The sequence below is a fragment of the Polypterus senegalus genome, chromosome 8 (assembly GCF_016835505.1).
Source record: "Polypterus senegalus isolate Bchr_013 chromosome 8, ASM1683550v1, whole genome shotgun sequence".
Taxonomy (NCBI): domain Eukaryota; kingdom Metazoa; phylum Chordata; class Cladistia; order Polypteriformes; family Polypteridae; genus Polypterus; species Polypterus senegalus.
The window spans coordinates 82071209-82090312 of record NC_053161.1 but is presented as its reverse complement, the minus strand read 5'-3'; the positions used below and the strand labels follow the sequence as shown (position 1 = coordinate 82090312).

The window sequence follows — 19104 nt, the reverse complement described above, 5'->3', positions numbered from 1 at the left end:
GGAAAGTCTGAAGACTTTTTTAAGAGGACAGATTATTTCATATCCCACAAAAATAAATTGGAAACCAAGAAGGCATTAGAGCTAATCAATAAAATTACCAGAATAGATCAAGAATATGCCAGGTCTCTAAATGAGGCACTTAGTAGGCAGAGACAGGTTTTGCAATCAGAATGTAATCTCTTGATAACTAAAGAAATGGAACAGCTCATCTTTAAATCGCAGCATCAATACTATGAGCATGAAGAGAGGGCTAATAAGATCTTAGCTCAACAAGTCCACAAGTAAGAAGTTCATAATGCAATAGCAGGAATTACCAACAGAGGAGACAAAATCATTGTCCATAAAAGTATTAACCCACTTACTTACTGAGTACTATAAATCATTATATTCTACCCAGTTTAAAGGTGTTAAAATACAATCTATAGACTTTTTTGATGTGTTACAGATACCACAACTGGATACTCATAGTGTAGAGGAACTGGATAAACCACTGACACTCTCAGAATCACTAGACACTGTAAACTCATGCCAAAGTGGGAAAACAGCACGTCCTGATGAAAACCCAGTGGAATTTTATTTAAAAAAAATGAAATAAGTTAGCTCTACTACTATTAGAAGCTAGAGACAACAAAATTCTACCTCAAACTTTTCACCAAGCATTAATTACCATCTTTTACAGACCAGTTTCACTTCTGAATAATATTAAGGTACTCTGCAAAGTTCTAGCTAGAAAGACTGAGAAAGTGCTTTCCTCTGTAATATCATAAGACCAATCCGGGTTTATTAAAGGCAGAAACTTAGCTTCTAATCTTCAATGTTTGTTTAATGTAATACACTCACTCATAAATTCTAACACACCAGAGATCTTATTATCTTTGAATGCAGAAAAATCATTTGACATGTTTGAATGGGACTGCCTATTTACCACATTGCACAAATTTGGGTTTGGCCGAAACATATATGCATGTATCAAACTTCTCTATACCAGTGCAGAAGCCTCCATTTATTTTAACAACAGTATTTCAAACTATTTCAAACTAGAATGCGATACAAAGATATCCACTGTCACCATTGCTGTTTGCCTATGCCATTGAGTCATTAATAGCAAGCATGAGCTGATTGGGCATGCTCCATATTTTCTTTTAGAATTGGCCAGATTTTGTCAAATCTATCGCATACAGTAATTGCTTGATATATCCAGAATGTTAGTGAAGGGAAGATCCTCTTCCTCTCATCCTTCTTTTAGAATATTCAGTAGCCAACTGGGCTGACCCCCATGCAGTAACTCAAACGATGAGAAGCCCGTAGAGGCTTGTGGGACCTCCTGATAAGCAAAAAGCATAAAGGGGAGTAACTGGTCCCAGTTGCTCCCATCCTCTCTGACCATCTAGCGATGCTTTTGTCTGAGTGTTTGATTAAACCATTTTACTAAACCATTAATTAGAGTATGGTATACTGAGGTTATCAAGTGCTTAATGTGGAGTAACTTGGCAACATTCCTTAACCTTCCGAGGTGAAGGGTGTCCCTTGGTCTGTGAGGATTTCTTTAGAGGTACTGACACGTGCGAAGACCCCTACCAATTCCTGTTCAATGTTCTTGGAGTTGGCAAGTCACAGGAGAATTGCCTCTGGATATTGTGTTGCATAGTCTATGATTACTAAAATATCTTTGTGGTCACATGCAGAGGGCCCTAGGGGTCCTACAATATTCACCCATATTTGCTAAGATAGAATGTCAAAGAGCTGGACAGGGACCAGCGGAGCGCGGTCCTTCCAAGGAATCTGCCGCACCTGACACACTGGACAAGAAGCACAAAAGTGGTGGATCACCTTGTTTATTCCAGGCCAATAAAATCAGAACTTAATCTGCTGTGAGCCAGTTCGTAAACCTGCTACCTGCTCGTAAACATGCTCTCAGGACTAGCAGCAACAACCTCACCTTGCCCTCATGCTTTGCTACACGATATAATAAATCATTATTAATTACAAAGTGTGGGCCTGGTGCCATTGAATAGCATATGTGTTGGCCATTGATCAAGACTACTGCTTTCTTGGCAAACTTAAGGGAATTGTCATTCCACTGTTCTCTCTTGAAAGAGAGTTTGGTTAAATAGAAAATGTAAATTAACAAGTGGATCCTGAGCAACCTCATTGTTCAGAGTGACAATCCATAACATCTTACGGTCAGTCTCCGTAGAGACATCTGTGTGAGACGGTGTTGCATTGCCCATGTCACATTGGGTTGCCATGTGATTGTTCTGTGCTGCTGGCTGCTGTTGCAGTGTGGGGACAGCTTGAGACAGTGATTCAGCATCTATAATAAGGCCCAGAGGTTTATTCGAGGTGGTTTTTGTTCTGCCTTTAATGACTTGCCCCAGTATCACTGGATAAGGTGGACTGTGCATAACAGCCACCCTATGTTTTTGGGGTTAAACATGGTCAGTTACGATACAAGAGGGTGACCTGTACCATCAAATTTCCCCATATATATATGTCAGACTGGTCAGTCCAAACTAGCATTGTCACGGAAGCATGTAATGGCGAGCAACAATTGATATGTTACTGCTGGAATCAATAAGTGCAGTAACCTTATAGAAGTATACATTTAAAAACTTTAAACAGTAAAATTATTCCATAAGTTAACAAAACATACTATTTGCAGGCATAGTATATAAGCACCTTGATGCATTATTTCTTATTATCTATATGCTGTGGTGGTTACAAGAAAAATTGTCCACAACTTGGAACATACAGGTTGAAATTTTCAGCACAAAAAGTGTTTCTTGGCAAGACCATATAACCTCATATTTCTAATTTGGGTTTATAAGTAGGTGAGCAAGTTTTTCATACATAATCACAAAAAACAAAATTGGACCATGATATGGTATTTAATTCTGCTTTGCTGAGTGTATTGCATCTTTTTAAGTTGTTAAATCCTACCACTTGACAACATTCAGTTGCAATCTTATTTTAAATTTTGTAATATAACAGTGAACAGTTTTTTTTTTTACCAATGTATTATCTAACATTATTTCTTAAACCAGTGTGACGGACAGCCGGGTCCCATGCCCGGCCGGGACGCCTCTGATGCATACGCCCCGGGGAGCCATCATGGACTTTGCAATACCTCCCCGGGCGCTTGGGGCAGTCTCCTGGCACTGGATTCCTCCTCAATCTCCCCCGTGGCTCCATGGGACATGGAGTCCACCACAGCAGCCCGGTTGGGAGATGGGGTGGCCGCTAGGGGGTGCTGCAGAGTTCCAGCCACCACACTGGACGGTTTATCAGCCCCACCCGGAGGTGCAATTAAGACCAGCTGGTCAGGCACCTGGATCACTTCCGGGTGGGGCATAAAAGGGCCTGCCTCCCAGCAATCGAGGCCAGAATCGGGAGGAAGAGGACGAGGTTGCCTGGGAGGAGTGGTGGAGCAGGAAAGTTTGGTTTGGTGCTTGGTTTGGTGCTTGGTTTGGTGCTTGGTTTGGTGCTTGGGACTGTGTTTGGGCTGTGTGGCACGGGGAAGACGTGTCACACGGCTGAAGAAAAAAGAAATAAAAACCTTTGAGTGTGAACACGTGCCTCTGCCTATTCTATGCCGGGTCGGGCGCTATAAAGCGCTTGTTTACACCAGATTTCTTCAGTGACACATTAAATTGATTATTACATAGACCTGCACCAGTCTATTGAAGGAACCAATTAGAGATCTTATGTGAAACATCTCTTTGACATTACAGTGATGTCATATCCCAGGAGTGAGAGCAAAATATTTATTTAGTTGGTTTTATTTGAAAGAGTCTTTCAGGGAAGCACATTTAAATGTTTTATGTTCATGATCTGTAGAATTTCATTAGTCATTACTGAAAAATAAAAAAAAATCTAATCATAAATATATATTTTTGCTAATTGAAGGAACATTCAATAAAGAATTTACTTCTCATACTTACAAGCTTCTTTGTCATTAAGGCATTGATATAATTGGCTTATTATGTGGATTACAACAACAAGATTTATTTCTGTAGCGCATTTTCATACACAGTATGTTAAAGAAATAGTTAAAGGAAAAGAAAAACATAAAAATTAGATAAGATTAATAATGAATAAATAACAAAAATAAATCAAAAGACGTAAACGAAATAGATATATGATTAGTAAAAAGATACATTCCTTATATATACAGTAGTATCATTTTTATTTCTTTAGCAAGGAAGGAAGTGTTCACAGTGCTATAAACGGTGCTAGAGAAATGGCCTTAATGGCATCCTGTCTGTTTTCATGTAGAGCTGTCATATAGGAATAGGCTGAATACGCTGTGCTACGAAAGATGTCTATTCTCTTAATAATTTGATAGAATTCCACATTTCAAAATACGGCATGCAAATTATAACTTTCTGAAAGTTTTTTATAGTGTGTGTGTGTGTGTGTGTGTGTGCATATGTGCATGCGTGCATTTTTTTCCTTCTTTTTTGTTGAACGCTAATATTTTTAAACTTTATGTCAGGGCTTAAGCATTTTACTTCCTATTGCATAGCAGCACTGCAGCCCTCATAAAATCTTGAAATGTTTTCTTAGTGGAGTTTCTGTAGATGTCAGCTAGTAGTAAAAAATAATTTTGTAGATTTATTTTTTATTGCTGACTGTGGAATGTTTTATTATGTTTTACATGCATATTTAATGCATTATATAGTCATAGCTTTATTATTTGGGTGTTCCCCTTAATATATAGTTATACATCTCTCTATTATAAAAAAAAATCTTGGGCGGGAGACGAGATGTGATCTTCTCGGAAAACAATTTGACGTCCCACGAGAGACACTTTAACGTCACACGAGACAAGGCAGTGAGACAACAATTAAAACAAGTACACGGACATCTAACCTATTAGTTGTTGGAATGTTTTTTGTCAGACACACTTCATGTGCTCCCAGCTCTTAAAACAACGAAAAGTTACAAACAGAGCACGCAGTTCGCCAGCAGCAGCAAACCAGCAGATGATCCGCCCGCCTCTCCTTAGCATGCATGAAGCACCCAACTCCCCCCTTTACAATGCGAGCAGCTGATGCAAAATGGCAAAAAGACAGCTGCTGTACAGGCTTTTAAATGATCAACATGCATCACGAAAAGCAGAACACACAGCTCGGCGGCAGCAGCAGCAACAAGCCAGCAGATGATCCAACCGCTTCTCCTTAGCATGCGTTCAACCTCCCCCCCTTCACAATGCGAGCAGCGTTATACATCCTGCGAGAAAGAGATTTAACCATGCCCAGTGCTGGAAATAGCAAACAAGTATTGTTTTTACAAAAATTTTAAAGTAAAAGTGAAAAAAATGCATATGTAACAATTACCATGAAGATAATGCATATGTAACAATTCCCATGAAAATAACAATCTCTTTAGATTGTATATCCATTAAACCAAGCCCCAGAATGGGCGAGCAGGGTGCGGAGCACCCTAGTTAACATATATTTCTCACCTTTTTCCCTTTGTTTGTCTTGCAAGTCTGTTTACTAACAATAAAGCTTTTATGTTACAAACATCTTTTTTATATTTAAATTATTAAAAGATTTATACAAATAGGATTGAATAGATATAAAATTGTAGGATTAAATGTTTGACTTTGTTCTTTGTGTAAGACAGAGGAGCAAAGGTTTATGTGACACTGGTGACCTTTTTGGGACTAGTAAAACCTGTATTGCTGAACTGAGTTGCATGACAAAATGAAACCCAAACAAAAGAGGCAATACCAAGAATAAAATCATTTCTTTTTTTTTTTTGAAAGGGAAACATTATGGCGCAGTGTGCGGTGTTGTTGCCTTACAACTACAGGGAGAATCATTTCAAATCCTATTTTGTTCACTGTCTGTGTAGATTTTGCAGATGTTCCCCATGTCTGTGTGGGTTTTTCCTCAAATACTCCAGTTATCCTCCCCATTCTGAGGATGTGCCAGTCAGATTAATTTTCAACTTAAATAGGCTCTGTGTGTGTTTTTGGGCCCCGCAACACACTGGCACATCATCCACTATTGCTTCACACCATGCGGCCACTGGCAAAAGCTCCAGCTCTCCACAAATAATGAAAATGGATGGATAGATATTTATTAACTACAAAAAATGTTGATTATTTACATTAAAAGTAATTCTATAGATAACAATGTATTAATTTTAAAGTGGTTATTATCAAATTAATACATTTTGTGTAGCATTTTTATTGTTCTATTTTCCATCCAGTATCCAGCCCGCTATATCCTACCTACAGGGTCACGGGGGTCTGCTGGAGCCAATCCCAGCCAACACAGGGCACAAAGCAGGAATAAACCCTGGGCAGGGCGCCAGCCCACCACAGTTGTTCTATTTTACCTTTATTAAGTAAAAGCACTTATCATCAAAGCTCTGCACCCATTACTGCTTTGTGCAAATTGCTCAGCTCTCACATGATTTCTTTAAAATGGCTTAGTGTCTCTTTTGCGAAGACAGAAAAAAACTGAGGGGCTAACATGCTTAATGGACCTTACAAAGGACTGTCAGCATATATAGGTGTGGTCTTTGCCTTCCTTTTGCCTTTTAATGCCGTGTAACTCTTCCATACCTTAAATACACAAAAGCAGCAAGAAAATCATGATTCTTCATGTATATTATTTACTTCACCATGTATAAAGAAATCAAAGGGGTGCTTGGTTTATGTCAGATCATTACAAAAATCAGTTTAAAGAGAGAATGAAAAGACATAATCCTAGGGTGCTAAGAATTATCTTTAAACCACAGGGTCCAAAGGGTAGTGTAGCTAACAGTTTTTGCCTTAGAGGGGAGTGTACCTTTACCTTGTGAAAGGCATTCCCAACATTTTCAGTGCTAGGTACACAGTTTATATATAAGGGATAGATGTTTAGAGGCAGATCTGGAGTGCTAAACCATTTAAATAAAGTGGATGCAGCACACCTATTTGCCCCTAGGAGTTATCTTTCCTAGAAGGACTCCTTACCCAAAATGTAATCTACCCAGAGGCTTAATAGGTGTCTCTCAACTAGAGAGGTAATAGCTTGGTTTAGGATGCAGAAGATAGCTTTCTATGAGTTGTTTTGGTAAGGTGATTATTGGATGCATTTATTTTTTGGTTTTTGAAGTAAGCTTAGAGATTTAATTTTGAAAAAAAGTAAACATATTGTTTTATATTTTGCAGGTTTGAATGGCATATGCTTTCTGTTTATTTAGACCTTTAACCTTTACAGAGCTTATGGAAGTGTATTTTTATATTGTCCTGTCTGGCAAGGTGAGTGCTGAGATTTAGACAGAGTGTGGGCCGGCTGTCTGGAGTGACAGTGAATATTCTACCTAGTCTTCTGTACAACTCTGGAAGATTTTTTACTATGGGTCAGGCAAGCCCACAGTGGATTTAAATAATGAAAATGCAAAAACAAATCGAACGAGTCTGTATTGCCAAAATAACGACTGCATATAGGGAACTGAACTTAAGGAGAAAACAATGCAAATGGAGGAGTGCAAGGTGATGCAAGAGGAATCGTCTCATATTAAGAACAAGTAGACAGCTATTAGGAGAATAATGGCTCTGGGCATGTTTTTTGGTTTTGGAGATGTTGCCTGTAGCCAATGCAGTGGGAAAGATTCTTAGGCATTTTGGTACCACATACAGTATTTTCCTGCTGTGAGTAAAATAATAAAAGCACTTGCAAGATAGGGCTGAAGTGCTAATACTCTTTGGTAACTCCATCTCTGTCATGTCAGTTCTTATTTCAATATATTTGGTATGGATAAACACATTTATTTAGGCTTATTCTAGTAATATTGTTTATTTCCATATCATTGTTCAAATTTGTTTTACAGTGGGCACTGCCATTTTTCCTCTCTTGGGCTGCCTAGTTTTATTTTGAAAGCTATTTGTTAATCATGTGACATATGACATCTTCATGTTCCACCAACAAGTCATGGCAGTGTTGTTAGGTCTTTATAGCCTAGGAAATCCTAGTAAAGGAATTGTGGGATATAATGTGAAAATGGAAGGAATGAAACAGAGCAGTAATTTCAGTTTTATGTTGTGGGTAGAAACATGCTTTTTCAGATTTGGAAAAGGCAGAAATGTTGGGTTAAAGTGCATAGAGTGAAAAGGCAAAGCAGAAAAAGATAGTGTTTAGTGGCAAAGACACAGTTTATTTGTATGAAATGCAGTGGTAGGCTGACAGATGACCTTAGACTGTAAGGACAGACACATTCGAACATGTCTCAGTGATTAACTTTGCTGGAATGTGTATGGATGTGAAGTGTACATGCAAACAACATACTTTAGCAATAAAATACTTTGGAAATTGAAGGCAGTTGTTATTGCTCTTTGGTGTATTGATGAGTGCCTATGATTTCTTTGTATTATACAGTATATCGATTAGATCTGTCATGGACTAATGTGTCCCATATGAAACTGCTGCTCTCTTTCTTTTAAAATCTCTGGATGTTAATAACTAGGCTTTGTGTCATTATTGTGGTTCTGGTAGGTTTCTACTTTTCAGGTGAAAATGGTGTCAAGTGCCATTGTATTTTGAAGAAATTTGACGGCTATGACTTAACTGGGTAAATCTTAGTGGTCATGAGGCTAATACCAACTAAGAAGGTATTTAAAGATTGTTGGGAATGTGAAATGTACAAGATTTGCAGTTTTGGTTGGTTGGGAAGTAAGCAGACAGAGAACATAGCTTTATCTAATAGGACCTATGCTCCTCTGTGGGTTTTTCTGTTATTCCTCCCTAGTTATTTCCTTTATGCTAGGTTAGGTTTGACTATTCAGGAGAGGTTTTCAGAATGTGGCTTGTATGTATCTAAAGGAGATATTATAAATAAATACATGCATCACCAATATTATGGTTTGGTTTCTGTTTTTACAGATAGATCTAAAGATCAACTATGCTGTCATGCAGATGCAGTACTGTGTGCCCCAAATTTTCAGTTGTAAATTAGGAAAAGTTGACAATTTTGCTGTTGTAATGGATACGATATTTATAACCTAGCTGTAATGTTGTTGTATGTTCTTATTCCTTCTCTGTATTATATAGATTTAAGTTGATTTTCCATTATTTTCCATAACTCCAGATATTATATTAGATAGGTGTTATTATGACTGAAGTGTTTTGGTGTGTCTATTTAATTGTTGTGGGTCCTGGCACATGTTGGGGTGAAAAGAAAAAAATGATACCTCCAATAAGGTGATGAAACAATCTTTAAAGACAGTACTGTTGATAGAGGTATTTCATTGAGTAAAGAGGAAACATGTTATTAATTAAGGATCATGTTTATTCACTCTGCAGGTATTGTGGGATGCACAATTGAAAGGCAGCAATTTATATGGGATCCTGAGAAATGTAAAATCACTTTGGAAGGGAAGACGTTATACAGCCATATGAATAAGTTTGGGAACCCCTCTTAATTCTTTGGATTTTTGTTTATCATTGGCTGAGCTTTCAAAGTAGCAACTTCCTTTTAATATATGACATGCCTTATGGAAACAGTAGTATTTCAGCAGTGACATTAAGTTTATTGGATTAACAGAAAATATGCAATATGCACCATAACAAAATTAGGTGCATAAATTTGGGAACTCCAACAGAGATATTACATCAATTCTTAGTTGAGCCTCCTTTTGCAAATATAACAGCCTCTTGGCGCCTCCTATAGCATTTGATGAGTGTCTGGATTCTGGATGGATTTATTTTTGACCATTGTTTCATACAAAATCTCTCCAGTTCAGTTAAATTTGATGGCTGCCAAGCATGGACAGCCTGCCTCAAATCATCCCACAGATTTTTGATGATATTCAAGTCAGGGGACTGTGACGGCCATTCCAGAATATTGTACTTGTCCTCCTGCATGAACGCCTTTGTAGATTTCAAACTGTGTTTTGGGTCATTGACTTGTTGGAATATCCAACCCTTGCATAACTTTAACTTTGTGACTGATGCTTGAACATTATCCTGAAGAATTTGTTGATATTGGGTTGAATTTATCTGATCCTTGACTTTATCAAGGGCCCCAGTCCCTTAACTAGCCACACAGCATGATGGAACCTCCACCAAATTTGACAGTAGGTAGCAGGTGTTTTTCTTGGAATGTGGTGTTCTTCTTCTGCCATGCAAGTGCTTTTTGTTATGACCAAATAACTCAGTTTTTGTCCAAAGCACTTTGTTCCAAAATGAATCTTGCTTTTCTAAATGAGCATTTGCATACAACAAGCGACTCTGTTTGTGGCGTTAGTGCAGCAAGGGCTTCTTTCTCATCACCCTGCCATACAGATGTTTTTTGTGCAAATTGCGCTGAATTGTAGAACGATGTACAGATACACCATCTGCAGCAAGATGTTCTGATAGGTCTTTGGAGGTGATCTGTGGGTTGTCTGTAACCATTCTCACAATCCTTCGCATATGCTGCTCCTGTATTTTTCTTGGCCTGCTAGACCTGGGTTTAACAGCAACGAGCTGTGCCTGTGGCCTTCCATTTCCTGATTACATTCCTTACAGTTGAAACTGACAGTTTAAACCTCTGAAATAGCTTTTTGTAGCCTTCCCCTAAACCATGATACAGAACAATCTTTGTTTTCAGATATTTTGAGAGTTGCTTTGAGGATCCCATGCTGTCACTCTCCAGAGGAGAGTCAAAGGGAAGCACAACTTGCAATTGACCACCTTAAATACCTTTTCTCATGATTGGACACACCTGTCTATGAAGTTTAAGGCTTAATGAGCTAATACAACCAATTTGGTGTTGCAAGTAATCAGTATTGAGCAGTTACATGCATTCAAATCGGCACAATTGCAAGGGTACCCAAATTTCTGCACAGTTTTTCACATTTGATTTAATTTTGTACAACTAAATACTGCTTCACTAAAAATCTTTGTTCAGAAAACATACCAGTACTCAGATGTTCCTAGGAAATGAAAGACATGCCACTGTTATCTTTTCTGTTGAAAGTAAATTATTATGCAGGCTGAGAAGGGTTCCCAAACTTTTTCATATGACAATGAATTATTAATTATTAAAACGAGACTTGGTTTAAATTCTACATTATTTCGGAAAAGCAAACTTAAGGAAAAAGTTATTAGAGTTAACTTCAGATCATTACTTGCATGTTGTTGAAGTGTAGAGCATATGAGAAGGAGAGACAGCAGACTCTAAAATAGTTATGTTGCTTTGCATACTTTGGTACAGTATGGACAGGGAGCCCAAAAGAAGCATAATCTAATAATTAAATTCTTGAAGTATATTGAGTTATAAGATACAATTTAAATTTGTATTAATGTATACTTATTTATTTATGTTTTTATAATAAGTAATTTTTGGTGGGGGGGGGTGTGTGTTGGTTGAAGTTGTTACGGGAGGGGTCCCTTTCCTGAATACTCTTCACACTTTAGTTCATTGGGTGGCAGTAATGTATCCTTTTATTTGGTCTGCCAACATTCAATAAAAACAAAAGAGGAGGAAGCTCTGTATCCTAGTATTGTGATAAATCCTAAAACCTTGCCTTGTGTTTATTTTGACCTTTGATGTTTTTGTTTTTTTTTACTTATCTAAGAATTTTGGTTTCAGTTTTTTTGTGGGTGTCTGATCATTTTTGACACACTTGATGCATTTGACCATTGTTTTGCTTCTTTCTACTTCTTGGTCCATTTTTAGTTTCAGCTACTGTTTGTTTTAAAACAGTGCAGCACAGTGTTTTCTCATTTTATAATCCAGCAGTTTCTCTCTATCACTGTTTCAAAACAGCGCAGAACAATATTAAATTGATTTCATTTCCCATGAGTAACTCTACTTAATGCTGTTTTTGCCATTTTTTCAATTTGCTTTGCAAGGCATTTTCTCAGTTTTAAAGTCTCTAGTGCCTTAACACGAATGTCAGTCTTTGAATGGTACTACTCAGTTCCATAATTTATATTTTATTATAAGCTCAATATTATTTCAACTTCTGCCAATTGTTTTAATTAATTTAATAGTTTTAATTCCATAACACATCTTTTATACCCTGCGGTGGGCTGGCGCCCTGCCTGGGATTTGTTTCCTGCCTTATGCCCTGTGTTGGCTGGGATTGGCTCCAGCAGACCCCCGTGACCCTGTAGTTAGGATATAGCAGGTTGGATAATGGATGGATGGATCTTTTATAGCATCATTCTGGGTAAACATTAAATATCAGTTTTATTAAAGTGTTACAGAAACCAAAAATACTTTGTATTTTCCACTTACTGTGTAAAACTCATAACTGCTTATAAAAGATAACTTTTAAGTGACTTTTGGTTGCCTTTATTAGGAATATTATTAATGTGATGTAATACTTTTGTCTAGTTATGTTTTGTAATATGGTTAAAAAATAACATGTAACTCAGATTTGTCCTTTCATTTTCTCGACCTGTTTTCTTCATTATAGAACTAGATATATGATATTGTTGTGTGAGAGCTGAACTCCCAAATTATGAGAGGGCTTATGGTTGTGTTAATGAACTCTGTGCTCAGTGTCCTGCTCTGTTGGGGTCATGTCACATTATATAACTTTTCCAGAGTTTTTCATGTGATAGACTTCATTTACATTACTTTAGCAATTTGGGGGCAGTTGTGACATGACCTACCAGTGACCAGAACAGTCTGGTTTTATGGTTTTATGCCTAAAAAGTCTACCATCGACCACATCCTGGCACTGCATTGAGGGTTTTCATGGAGCGCAAATGTGAATATTGGCAGAGTTTCTTTGCAGCCTTTGTCAATTTTCGTAAAGTGTTCGACTTAGTTGATCGAGCTGTCCTGTGGGACATCCTGAGGGTTTGCGGGATCCTCTCGAGGTTGCTGGATATCATGCCTGGCCTATACACTGGTACTGTGAGTGCTGTGGAGTGGAGGCAGAAACTTTGTATTTTTCCCAGTTAATTCTGGGGTTCATGAGGGGTGTGTTCTTGCTCCTACTCTGTTCAGTGTTTTTATGGGGTGTTGGGCAAGGTTGTGGGGGTCCAGCAGCTGTGGGGCATCTGTTGGTGAAGAAAAATTCACAGATCTTGACTTTGCTGACGATGCTGTGATCTTCGTCAATGGAGGCTCTGATCGGGGCGCTCGAGAGACTGAGCGAGGAGTCTGAGTGTCTGGGCTTGCTGGTGTCCTGGATAAAAACCAATATCCAGGCCTTTAATGACCTCTTGGGCACAGCCATTAGCAGTGTGTCTGTTTGCGGAGAGAGTGTCGACCTTGTTGAGAGGTTTACTTACCTTGGCAGTGACATTCATGTCTCTGGTGACTCTTCTTATGAAGTCAGTAGACGGATTGGGAGAGCATAGGGTGTCATGGTTGTGTTAATGAACTCTGTGCTCAGTGTCCTGCTCCCGATATCTATGCAACAGGATGAAGGTCCAAGTCTTTAGAGTCCTGGTGCTTCGTGTCTTGCTATATGGTTGCAAGACATGGACACTAACTATCCAGTCACCTGAGATGAAGACTGGACTCCTTTGGTACTGTGTCTCTCCGGAAAATCCTTGGGTACCGTTGGTTTGACTTTGTGTCGAATGAGCGGTTGCTTATGTAGTCCCAAATGAGGCACATTACCTGCATTGTGAGGGAGTGTCAGTTACGGCACTACAGCCATGTGGCGCGTTTTCCCAAGGGTGATCCAGCTCGTAAGATCCTCATTGTTGGGGACACGAGTGGTTGGACCAGGCCAAGGGGTCGCCGATAGATAGAGGGTCATTTCCGGAGGGTGGGGCCGGACCGAGTGTCTGCCTGGGGGGTTGCCAACCGGGATCCCGAGTTGTTTCATCATGCAGTAGGTGCGGCAACGCACTGTACCAGTGCATGCTCCCTGACTTGACTTGACTTGTGACATGCTCTTAGAACCTCCAGTTTTGTAGTCTGACTTACTCAGTGACTCAGTCCAATAAAGTCTGTGACTTGCCCCAACAAAATTAGACAGGTTTGATTTTGTCTTCATTCTTAGGGGTAGGCTCTGTGTGCATGAGAGCTGTCAACCATTGAGTGTCTATTTGGAAGTATAATGCAAATAATGCAGGGAAGATAATTAAGGTATGCAAATGTTTTGGATCATGCAAACAGAAGAGAGGCTTGTCTGTCTGATGCTGAGTGTTTTATGTACCATAATAGTATTGAAAAAAGGAACCTGACAGGATCTGCAGGGTATAAACAGTAACGTTTTAGAATAAGCGTTTAAATTGGGGAAAATTATTTTCTTCCCCCTTTTTCTTCTTTCCCAACTCCAACAAGCTTTACTCTGTCTGTTGGCATAGCTCTCTTTCTCATGTGTGGGGGCTGATTTGAGCTTCGTTTTGTAAAAGGCAGGGATTGTGGGTGAATTCACTGTATGTTTAAACTCTTCAAATGGGCTCTGACTTTGTCAAATCAGCACGTTATTTGAAAAAAGGACATATTTGCAATACTTTGGAAATGTGAAACTTTTTTGGAAAGTTTTAACAAAGTCATTTAATTTGACATACCCTCACGCACCATGATATCCAGTTGTGTAATGTAATATGCTCTGGAGACAAGATCAGCAACTGCAGGCAACAAGTTTGACACTGACTTTAGTAGTCCTTTGGTTATAGCCAGTTGTTTAAACAACAGAAATAGACCACTTGCTTTTAAGGTGTTTTGAGTGCTTACATATTTGTGTGGGCAAATGCACCTGTGATCTGTGTCTGGTTGGTGAATATTCCCAAAGAATAGTTGTGTGTTGGAGAATAGTGTTATTTACTTACAATGCATTTTTTGTAATGTTGTTGTTAGTTCAATTTTTATTTATGTTGCCATTATATTGGTAACATCAACATATAATTGTTTTGTGGGTTCTTTTATTTGCAGTAGTATCTTTTTCCACATAATTTATCTGGAGATAGCCATAATGTTCATAGAAATTACTGTATATCCTTTGCCACTCACATGAGTACGTCATGTGATGTCATCACACCACCTTTATAAAAGTTGTTGGCACATACTCGGGGGTGGTGGGGTGTCTAAGCTTTGGTTCTTCAATATAAAGGACCTGTGATTTTAGAAAATGGTAAGGCTAAGTCTAAATAGTTAGTGCTAGGACTTTAGCTTGGTCTTTTGACTTCAAATTTTCGTCACTGTTTTGAAGATTGGTATTCTGGTATTTAGACCCTTTGCATGTACATATGATTAAGGTGAAGTGCTTATTTTAAAGAAAAGATTATACACATTTCTACTTCTAAGAAGCTTTTGGATTTCAAACCTATTAAAGTGTTAATTTACAAATTTTTCTTGTGAATTATGACCTGTAGTTACAGAAAGCAGACTTATATAGGTGACCTTCAGCTGTTATGTTAAATTTACAATTAAGTAGTGATTTTGCAAGGTTGGTTCCTATATTCTTTAAATTGTATATGTTGCAGACAGACAAGTTGATGGAAAATATGTCCTCTAACAACATATTTTACTGCTATGAATTGTACGCTGCCCTTGAAAATTTCTAAAGATTGTATTTCAACAATGTATCCTCGCTATAAATTCCATCAGTTAACAACCTTTAATGGTCCAGGTCCTTTCTACAGTTGCAGTGTAGCATTATAAATCATGATTTTTATTTTTAACTGAAAAAGTTCAATATTTTATTAATTATAAATGTGTACTTTGCAGCATAATCAATGCATATGTGCCTGGATACATGGATGTACATACTGTGACACAGAATTTAATTCTAAGGTTTGTTTGGCTGATGTAAAAAAAGAAAAAATGAAACTATATTCACAGAAATAAACATCAACTGGAGGAGCACTTTTGTTATTGGGCATTGTTTTCAAGTTAATGATGAAGGTATTGGGGTCTGCCAATTATTACATAGACCACTCACCCTGTATTGCTGTTTTAAAATTTCTAAATTAATCAAACAAATCAACATATTCTGCGTAATAAAATATCAATTTAGACTCACAAAACATAATCTTTCCCTTCTTTTTTTTATTTTGATGGCAGATGGCAAAATATATCACTTTGGTTTGATGGTACTTTTGACTGCATGAGCTGCGAAAATGCCACCATAGTTTTAGAAAGTGGTTTTTGGATAAACTACAATCACAAACATGTTGTTTTACACTGAAGGGTGAAAAATACGATAAAAGTCTTTAGGATATTATGATGCCCAGGATATCCACAGCTGGCATAACATCCTTGAATAGGAGACATTGATAGTCGTAGACCAAGATGGACACAATAATAAATAGAGTGCAGTGGAGGTTTTCTTCAAATAAATAAAGCAATAAAATACAGCACCCTTGTGGGAGTATAATTAGTCAATTCAATAAATAAATATTAAATCCAAAGTTTTATAATTAAGGATGAGACTTAAAATTGGGTTCCCTGAGCCTCAGTGCCTTTCTTTCCTGCTGTCTTTGCCGCACTCACCTCAGACTAGCATGCGAGGTAAATGTTTTAATCCATTTGCATCCCGCCACCTCAACATGGCTATGTCGATCAAACACGGGAAGCTCTGCAGTCTACTTGTGACTTTACACTGTAGGAAGATAAATCAAGGTAAATAACATTTGATCTGGCTTTTATATAAGTAACATATAAATGTTATTTATATAAAGACCATCACAAAACAAAATCACAAATAGAACTTGGCACGATACCTTGGCGAGCTCCGTATGCCCTGCTGCTTTGTTGAAGGAGATGCGTGTGGGGCAGATTCACTGGCAGGATGACACCTGACCTCTTACTGCATCCAAACGGTGCCCTGTTTCACCTTTACACCTTGTTCTTATGTGTGAGTGGACGTTTCTTGCGGGGAGTGCTTGATGTAGAACCCTGATCCTCATCTGGGTTCATCTCTGTTATAGCACGTCTTTATTTGAAAACAGTAGTGTCAGATAGGGGGAAGTGTGAATGTGACTGTGAGAATAAAACTAAATAAAAAAAAAAACACTAACCTTTACAAGTACAATACATTTACATCTTCTGTTACAGACTCAAATCAAATGTATGTTTTATTATGTAGTAGTAATAATAAGAGCAGCTCACTACTCAAAACAGTACTACTGAGAAGCGGCTGGAATCGAACCCACGACATCTTGATTATGAGTCAGCAGTTCATACCGCTGCAGGACCCAAGTGGTCGTGTCAGTGTTGTAGCCTATCCCAATTTCTTTTTCTTCGGTTATAGTCTTGAATAAAAGTGCATTTGTTTTGTTATACGTGTAACTTTTGTGAAAGTGTTTATTTGATATTTGAACTTCAATCTTCACACATTATACACTTTATGTCAAAAGTTTGTTGTTAGTACAATAACATGAAAAAAGTTTGTTTTTGGTAAGTGTTCAACATTTCTTGCATTTATCTCATTTCCTGTCACCCTGTATTTACATAGATCGTTGTAGACACGGAACACACATGAAATGCATGTGCTCCAAATAATGATATATTGTTTACCCTATACAGCTCCAGGCACCTCACAACCAGATAAACAAGACTTGACCTGGGAGATATTTTTGCCCAAGTTGAGCTATGGTGGTGGAGGATATGGGATAGCAGACTGCTTGCGCTGATCAACACATTTACAAAACAAAATATGCTAATGGAGAGGTGCGAAGGAATTTAAGGTGGCTCAGGATTACACATTTTTTCTTAGGTTTCTTGGTTATTTCTGTGTATGATACGACTGATAGGTTTTGATTAAGTCGAAGCAATAGAATGCATAGTGAATTGTTTCAAAAATGTTTAACAATTAATGGATTGAACAGAAAAACATTAACATTTAGATTCAAACCCTCAGTCTGGTACACTTTGTTTAGCTAAAGCAAGTCAGTTAACCTGGCTTTCCATTAATATTATAAAAACACAAGAAGGTGTGGCTTGGGGTGGAATAAAATCCAGGTGTGGTCACTAAATAAATTCCCCAGGGGAAAAATGTTGGTCACAAGACAAATACTTACTTAGTAAACCCTCTGTAGCAAGGACCCTTCCATTACCTGTCACACGTTCTAAAAATGCCTCCTGGAGGGACTTTCTGACTAAAGCTCAGGTACGACTGATCACTAGTTCCACAGGAGCAAAACATTTTTTCTAGCAAAACATAGCTTGTGGCTCTCTCTAGTAGAAATTTGGAGTGCAGAATTTGTCAGACATGTTTAATGTTGTGGATTTACATACCAGACAAACACACTTTACATTTATACAATAGAATCGTCTGTAAATAATTGTAGTATGTGTGCAGGCCATACAGTTTAGGATAGGAGATGCAAAATACAATTAAAGTTAGGAATTTTATTATTTTATGTTATTACTTACTGTATTTGCAGCTACGACTTTTCATTAGAAGTGGCCACATCTTAACATATGTAAGAAATTCAAGAAAAAAGATATACATGAATGGTTACCTTTCATTATACAATTTGTTGAGTTCTTGTATGAGTTCTTATATGACATTAAATTAAGAATTCCAATGAAATAAACAGTATAAAAGAAAAAGACAGTATTTGATAGTCTGTAAGATGAGTAAGTGTTAAAATGTCAGATTGGGTTGGAGCAGTACTACTGTTTCAGAGATCCATCATCTTGGATTAACATCTCACTCAAGCTTCTGTCTGTGTGTAGCTTCTATGATTCTCTCCATTTTTGTCTGAGTTTTTCTCAAGATACTCCCAGTTTTCCAGACATATTCCAGACATTCAAGTTCTGTTACTTATAAATTCCAAATTTGCCATATGTACTGTATGTTTGCATATATGGGGCTTACAGTGGACTGTTGTTTGTCAACTGTTCAATTCTGCATTGCACAGGATCCAGTCAGAATAGGGGTTGCTATCTTTCCTGAGTTGAAAGTGATAAAAGCTCTTTAAGATTGTTATATTATTTTACAGTAAAACCTTAGTACAATGATATATCTTGAAATCTGACATACAGTCAGTGAACTTAACAAAGGCAATAAATTAGTACTTAAAAGCCAGAATTGAATTTAATGAAAGGCTTAGTTGGAATGAAAATCAGAAGACCTCCTACATATTTGATTTAAATAATATTTATATAAAAAGAGTTTGCTTTTCTCTCATTTGTCATTTGCACATAATTGTAAGTTATAAAATCAGTGCTGCTGATTCTCTGGCCATTTTCTTTCTG

The 19104-nt window shown here is 37.7% G+C and overlaps 1 long non-coding RNA gene across 1 annotated transcript in view; it reads left to right on the top strand.

Moving 5' to 3' along the window:
• The window catches only part of LOC120534090, a 234278-nt gene that overhangs the window by 54069 nt on the left and 161105 nt on the right, over positions 1-19104 (top strand). The window lies entirely within an intron of this gene.